The 6,845-nt window shown below is 36.3% G+C and overlaps 1 protein-coding gene across 3 annotated transcripts in view; it reads right to left on the minus strand.

The window, feature by feature from the left end:
• Positions 1-6,845, minus strand: part of LOC103603332 (ecotropic viral integration site 5 protein homolog) — a 142,876-nt gene that overhangs the window by 30,910 nt on the left and 105,121 nt on the right. The gene's annotated exons all lie outside the window — the stretch shown is intronic.

The raw sequence follows: 6,845 nt of genomic DNA on the forward strand, positions 1-6,845 counted from the left end.
ACTCATCACAATTAAGTTAACAAAATCTTAATTTTGCACTGTCAAAGAGATTAGACTTTAGGATTTCTCTGCATGTATTAAACAATGCTGGCCCCAAAAAGCACTTAGTAATTAGAAAAGGAAAGTGATAAGATATTATACAATTTACAAAGAATACAGCACAAATGCAGTATAGTTAATAAGAAAACAGGAAACTGTCATGTTCATAGCCTGATGAATGTAGGTTTTGACAGGAAACAGCAGAGTTTCTAACTGCATGATAGTAAAAATTTAAACACTAAAAAAACCCAAAAAACAAAAAAAGGTTAAACACTATTACAGCTATTTCACATAAAATTTGTCTTTGAAATTTTAAAGCAGGGAGAACCTGCAGGTATAAATATTCTGAAGCCCCAAAGGACTTCATAATCATTAAGAATACGTAAGTATTTAAAAATTTTTTTATTAGTCTACTTTATTAGCTAAACCACTAAATGTAAAGACAGAAGTTTCTTTTGTGAAACAGAGAAGTGTCACAGTTTTAAGAGTTTTGTAACCTTTAAATACAGGTTGTTTGTAAATAATAGAGAAATTTATGCTGAGAAAATCTGATGACCTGAATAATTGTCCATATGGACAGAGCTGACAACATATTCTCTCTGTGTTTGCTTTCTTTTAACACATCATAGGATACCGGTAACCTTAAAAAGTTAGGGTTGATTTTTACACTTGATTTGAAAGAGATACAAGTTATCTTTCTTCAATTTTAACATTTGGGGTAATGGAATTAATAATGAACCCTTACAATTATATGATGATTTACAGTTAAAAGTGCTTTCATGCATATTATTTCAATTAAAAAAAAATTTTCCCCTGTGTGTGATTGGAGGTTGAATTGTGCAGACAACTACCACTGTCTGAGATTAAAAAGAATAAGAGGAAGGACTGCATTGGGTATTCTGAAAGACAATTAATCCACAACAAAGTGGAAAAAAGTCATCCACACACCAAAAAAACCCCTAACCAAATGAACTTTGATCACTACTAGACAGGGTTTAAACCATTGAAGTGAGTCATGTGATACCAAGTGAACTGCAAAACAGTTGCAGTAAATTTCCAAGACTGAGTCATATCAGATTATAAAAGCTCCTATTTGATCATTTGGGTTTGTATAATCAACCTTTGTAAAACACAGAGCTATAGCTTTTAAGGTAAATGTAACATTTCTGTAAATAATGTATAATATATAAAAATTTAAATAAGTATACATTATACTCTATATGGGAAGATGAATGTAAAGGCCAATAATAACATAGATTTATATTTCTAAGTCCTAGAGGCTTTACTTTTTTTTTCCTTTCAGAGTTTGGTCAATAATTTTGTTGAATTCCTTATAGAACACTTTTAGTAGTTTTCTCAGTTTTCAAAATTTAAATGTGAATGGAAAATGATATGTTAAATTTATTCTCAACTATCAGCTTCTTTAAAAACTGAACTGCAAACATGACAAAGATTAAACTAGCAACTAGCACACAAACCAAAAGATTTCTAGAGAATCAGAACAGGAAACCAATAAAAGGAATCAACTGGAGGTCACGACTTCTTGATCACTGCATTATGTAGACAACAGCCAAAATTCCAACTTATAGTACTTAAAAATCAGAACAAGTTAAAAAAACTCAAGAATTTCATTGAAATAATAATAAATAGATAATGCTGAAAATGTTTTTGGCTTTTTTTTTTTTTCCTTTTTGTCTTTTTTTTTTACTGACCGGTAACGGGATCGCAACCCTCGGTGGTCATGCCCGTACCGGGGACCGGCAACGGGATCGCAAACCTCGGTGTTGCGCCTGTACCGGGGACCGGCAATGGGATTGCAACCCTCGGTGTTCCGCCTGCACCGCGCTCAGCCAGTGAGCGGGAACCGGTCTCCACATGGGATCCGAACCCTCGGCGGGAGCGCCGCCGTGCTCCCAAGCAGCGCCCTCTCCAGTGCGCCACTGGGCTGGCCCAAATGTTTTTGGCTTTAAGCTAAGTAATTCATTAAAAAAACAGATAAAACATTTAAAATTTTAAAAACTATATACTGTATGTAATATGTATAAAATACAAGTTAAAACTCATATTTTTAGAAGCAAGGAAAAAATATGTACTCACATTAATAAGTAAAAAAGGTGGAAAGGAAAGTTTGGAATGAAGAAACATACTGTCCACTCGTCACCAGAGAAGGAGAAAGGTAGAGCCATCTACAGAGAATTCTTAGTCTTTCTATAGTGCATACTTAGATCTATCTAGTATTCTGGGCAAACAAAATGACACCTCCATTGAATGTCTTTTTCCTGGCAGCTGACACATCTTGATAAAATTGAAACCATTAACATTATTTAGAAGGAACTCTAATGTCAATGGTGATAAGGCTAGGAACACATTAGGTTCTATGTAAATTTATGACCAATTACAGGAAAAAAATCACTTCATGCTTATTTCACTCTGAAACAAGCTATATCAAATTACCACGTAGATTTCATTTGGTTTAACCTTTAGCTGAACCATTTAAAAAATTCAAACCTTGCCATACTTAACACCTTCCAAATGTTTACTGTGCTCTATACAGAAGTAATTAGAAAACACAAATAGTACTAGATTGAAGTAAAATGCTAAGTGAAAAAAGTAATTGCTGGTCTCGGTCATTGTTATTAATTAAAAACCCAAACCACTTTCTGTTATGTTTATGTGCATCTATATGTATGAAATACATATTCCCAAGTATGATCACTTAAATCTGATATGAAAGATAAAACTCACTGAAGAACACGAATTTGGAATTGTGGGAAATAGGTTTCCATTATTAGGATATTTATGCAAATATTTTTGTTTTGTTGATTTGCACAGATTTGTATACACAGATTTCATTGAGTTTTATTTTATGAGTTATAATGGTGAAATAATAATTGCTTTTTCCCCGAAAAACAAATGTGAGAAAAAATACAATTACATGTTTTCTCATTTTTGACAAAAAATTTTAACGAGATTTTAGTTGTTGCATATTATTACCAAAAAAGAATCAAATCGGGGATATGAATTGCCTCTACACTAACTTTCTGACATTTATGAAGTCTATAAATGAAAATAGTCAATTCAAAAGAAACTTTCACTTTTTCTGCTTTTATCCTTTCTGGTAATAAAGAATGAGGAGTAGATCAAGAAGACCTCAGGCTACTGCTGTAGCCTAAATTCTGTTAGATAAAGGCTCCTCACAAAGTGTTTTCTGTCCGACACCAACTGGGAGGCCAAGGTGTTTCTGTTATGTTAAAAATGCATAGGCTAGGGCCGGCCCGGTGGCGCACTCGGTGGAGTGCGGCGCTTGGGAGCGTGGCGGCACTCCCACCCTACTGCTGTAGCCTAAATTCTGTTAGATAAAGGCTCCTCACAAAGTGTTTTCTGTCCGACACCAACTGGGAGGCCAAGGTGTTTCTGTTATGTTAAAAATGCATAGGCTAGGGCCGGCCCGGTGGCGCACTCGGTGGAGTGCGGCGCTTGGGAGCGTGGCGGCGCTCCCACCAAGGGTTCAGATCCCGTATAGAGACCGGTCCGCTCACTGGTTGAGCGCGGTGCGGGCACAACACCGAGGGTTGCGATCCCGTTACCAGTCACGAAAAAAGACAAAAAGGAAAAAAAAATGCATAGGCTGAACTATTAAATCTCATTTAGGCCAAAATAAAGTTCTTCCTGAAAAAAAAAAAATTCAAACCTTTAGGAAAACACCCTGATGAAAATGAAGTACTTCTTTTCTATCTGGATTGAATTCTGTTAAGAGGAATTATTGTTCTCTAAAACTGTGTCACGGGTTTTACCATTCTATTCAATCACATAACCAAATGTTTATTGAGTACTTAGGTGATGAGCACTAGACCAGCACTGGATGCTGGAAAGGCAAAGACAAATGACAAGGCTCATGCCCTCAGTGAGTTAAAAGTTTGGAGGGCGAAACAAAACAACAACAACAAAAACCCAAATAGTTGACTCCAAGATGGCACATTAAGCGTGAAGTAAGCCCACAGTAGAAGCAATGCACCAGCTAGAAGTGAGACTGCTTAAGGAAGAAGTAAGATGAAGATGCTTGAGTTGGGTCTTAAAGGATGAGCAGAAGGTCTAGGGAAGAGAGATCCAGGCACAGTGCCATGGGGAAAATCCTGGAGGCCAGAGAATGTGTTATGTGTTGGGAAACTGCAAGTGGTTTGGTGTTGCTGGATATAGGTCTCAAGAGATCTAACTTGAAGGAAAACAGGGACTAAACTATGAAGACTCTTATGCCATGCTAAAGAATTAGAACCTTATCACAAAGGCTATAAGGGAGTCACTGAAGCAGGGTAGTAGAGTCATTAGATTTACCTAATCATTTATAGTACTACACTCTGACTATATAATGTACACGAGGGTACTTCAAAAAGTTTGTGGAAAAACATAATTAAAAGATATACGAATCTTTCCAAGAACTTTATAAAGATCCTTTGTAAGTGTTTTGTGGTATAGGTGGCACAAAAAGAACAGTTATTTAGCCCGTACTATGTCTCAGGCACTTTTTAAAGTGCTTTTCTGGTATTAATTTATTTAATCCCCACAATAACCCCCATGGGATAACTGAGGGACAGGGAGGTTAATTAACTTGCCCAAAGTAACACAGCTGGAATGTAACAAAGGTGGGATTCACACCCTATCACTCTGGCTTCAGTCAGTGCTCTTAAATGTCCCTAATAAGTCTGATCTGTTAGGAATAGCTGAGTTTTTTCTTAATGTTCATTCATTCATTAGCATTTCCTGAGTGTCTGCTATGCACCAGGCACTGTCTCAGGTCCTATATAGTCTACCTGGGCAGATACAAACTACCTAAATATTTACAAATAAACTAGAATGTGGGATGGTAAACAGTTAACAGAAAATCAAAGAAGTCAATTTAACCAAATCTAAATACGTTATATTACAATTGCTAAGTAACATGGTCTCAATTAATGGCTTAATAATACTGATCTTAAATTTTTTAGGTGTCAGATCATCCAAGAAATCTGATAAAATTATCAACCCATTCCTTAAAAGATGTATATATGTTTATACACAAAATATTTGTAAACACTTTAACAGATCCCATCCATGGACTCCAGGTTAGAGAACTCTCCAGAAGACGAAGACTATGAATTTTTAAAAATGGCTTTATTAAGATATAATTCAGATCCCATAAAATTCACCCATTTAGAGTGTATGATTCAATGTACCACAATCAATCCTAGAATATTTTCAGTACCCGAAAAAGAAGCCACACCCCTCTCAGCTGTCATCCTTTAAATCTCCCCTTTCCCTCAACCCTACGTAACAACTAATCTACTTTCTGCCTCTATACATTTCCCTATTCTGAACATATAAATGAATCATATAATATGTGGCCTTCTGTCCCTGATTTCTTTCACTTATCATCCATGTTGTAGCATATGTTGGTACTTCATTCCTTTTATTGCCTAAAATTATTCCACCATAGAAATATACCACATTTTGAGGAACTGCCAAACTGTTTTCCAAAGTGGCTGTATCATTTTATAGTCCCAACAGCTTTGTGTGAGGGTTCCAATTTCTTCCACATCCTTGCTAACACTTGTTATTGTTTGTCTTTTTGATGATAGCCATCCTAGAAAGTATGAAGTAGCAACTTATTGTGCTTTTAATGTACATTCCTTTGATGGCTAATAAAGTGTGATTATTCTTTATGCTTCTTATCTGACCAATCACTCCCTAACTCCCTTCCCCCAACCTCTAGTATCTTTAGTTTTGTTCTCTCCTTCTGAAAGTTCAACATATTCCCTCCCTCCTTCCCTTCACACCCAGTTATGAGTGAGGACAAGCAGTATTTCTCTTTCTGTGTCTGGCTTGTTTCACTGAACACAATTTTCTCCAGGCTCATCCATGTTGCTGCAAATGGCAGAATTTCATTTTTTTTTATGGCTGAGTAGTATTCCATTGTGTATATATGCCACATTTTTCTTATCCAGTCATCTGTTGATGGACATTTAGGTTGGTTCCATATTTTAGCTGATGGGCATGTTTTCATATGCTTATTGGCCATTTATATCTTCTTTAGAGAAATATCTGGATCCTTTGCCCATTCTTAAATTGTGTTGTCTTTTCATAAATTGAGTTGTAAGAGCTCTTTATATATTCTAAATACATGTCCCTTGTCAGACATATGATTTAAATTTCCTCTCCCATTCTGTAGGTTCGCTTTTCACTTTCTTGATGATGTTCCTTGAAGCACAAAAGTCTTAAATTTTGATGACATTCAGTTTATCTGTTTTCTTCTTCATTGTTTGTGCTTTTGTATTATATCTAAGACTATGTTTTTTTTGTTTTTTGTTTTTTTGTGTGTGTGTGTGTGTGGCTGGCTGGTGCAGGGAAAAGACTATGAATTTTTAAACAAGTTCCATTTCCTTTTCCTATCAAAACCGAGGCTTAATCTAGAAAGTCAACTACTTTCTCCCTTAGCAATCCACAGAAGAAAGCCTAAAAACCATTCTAGTCATAAAAAGTTGTTCTGGTTTAAAAATATACCGAAGAAAGATATTTAAAAATCAGAAATCATATATCTGATAAGGGACATGTATTTAGAATATATAAAGAACTCTTACAACTCAATTTATGAAAAGACAACACAATTTAAGAATGGGCAAAGGTTGGGCCGGCCCGGTGGCGCACTGCTACAGTGCGCCGCTTGGGAAGTGCGGTGGTGCTCCCGCCAAGGGTTCGGATCCCACATACAGACCGGCCGCTCACTGGCTGAGCGAGGAGCGGGGGCAATGCCGAGGGTTGCGATCCCGTAGCCG

The sequence above is a fragment of the Galeopterus variegatus genome, unplaced genomic scaffold, assembly GCF_000696425.1.
Source record: "Galeopterus variegatus unplaced genomic scaffold, G_variegatus-3.0.2 Scaffold4551, whole genome shotgun sequence".
Lineage (NCBI taxonomy): Eukaryota > Metazoa > Chordata > Mammalia > Dermoptera > Cynocephalidae > Galeopterus > Galeopterus variegatus.